Source organism: Grammomys surdaster, unplaced genomic scaffold (genome assembly GCF_004785775.1).
Source record: "Grammomys surdaster isolate TR1022 unplaced genomic scaffold, NIH_TR_1.0 126059, whole genome shotgun sequence".
Lineage (NCBI taxonomy): Eukaryota > Metazoa > Chordata > Mammalia > Rodentia > Muridae > Grammomys > Grammomys surdaster.
The window spans coordinates 1,457,220-1,458,138 of record NW_021620869.1 but is presented as its reverse complement, the minus strand read 5'-3'; positions in this window follow the sequence as shown (position 1 = coordinate 1,458,138).

The following is a 919-nucleotide window of genomic DNA, read 5'->3' as shown; positions in this document are numbered from 1 at the left end:
ACATATGCTGCATTTGTTTGTCTGTTCTCAGGCTGATACTGTCTTCCCAGGGTTGGGGTATGGGGGTTCACACTTAGAGAGTGCTATTGGAATGAGGATTTGTGGGCCCTTGGCAAGTCTTTTGGGAGAGTCAGGTGGCAGGAAGGAATTGGGGGGGGAGGGGGGCTTCTGTGTGCGTGGGGCTGAGGGGGGAAGTGCTGAGGCAAGCACCAGCTGTTAGGTTTCTGGGAAAGTGCTGGCCGGTGCTAGCCGCTTGGCTTGGCTTCTTCATTCTCCCCTCTGCTAGTAACTCTGGAGTCCAATCTTGGTCTCATTAACAGTCTAAATCGTCTTCATTAGCTGGCTGGTACTGAGACCTCATAACCATCAGTTGAATGGTTCCTAGCCTCTGTTTCATATACTGCAAAAGTTTGTTAATTTTGCATGGCCCGAAAGTGAGCAGCAGTAAAGTTATAATCAGGGGTCCTGCAATTGCTGAGATAAGCGTGGTTAGCCAGGGGGAAGAATCGAACAGTACATGATAGCAGCTTTTGGAATTTTCCAGTTCTCTTTGCCGTTTTTCTAAAGCCTCTCTAACGTTAGCTAGTGACTCTTAAGAACCCGGCTGGTTCTAGCCTCATGAGCTCATGAACTTGGGACCTGAATCTGGGTTTTCTGCGAAAGCAGCACTTTGCTCCTTGCCACTCACTCATTTCTTTAGCTCTAGAGGCTGTGCCTTTATGACTTAGGTATTTTAATAGGAATCTTTGGTATTTCTTATCCATAAAAACTTCAAAGGTGTGGGATGACGCTGGGTGTTAATGCACATGTGTGGTGTTGCTGGTTGGTGATCTCCAGTGAGATATCACTGTAGTCCTTCCTGCTTCTCTGGTGCACAGTAGTTGCCATGGAGACCATACTGTTGTCAGGGCAGCTAATT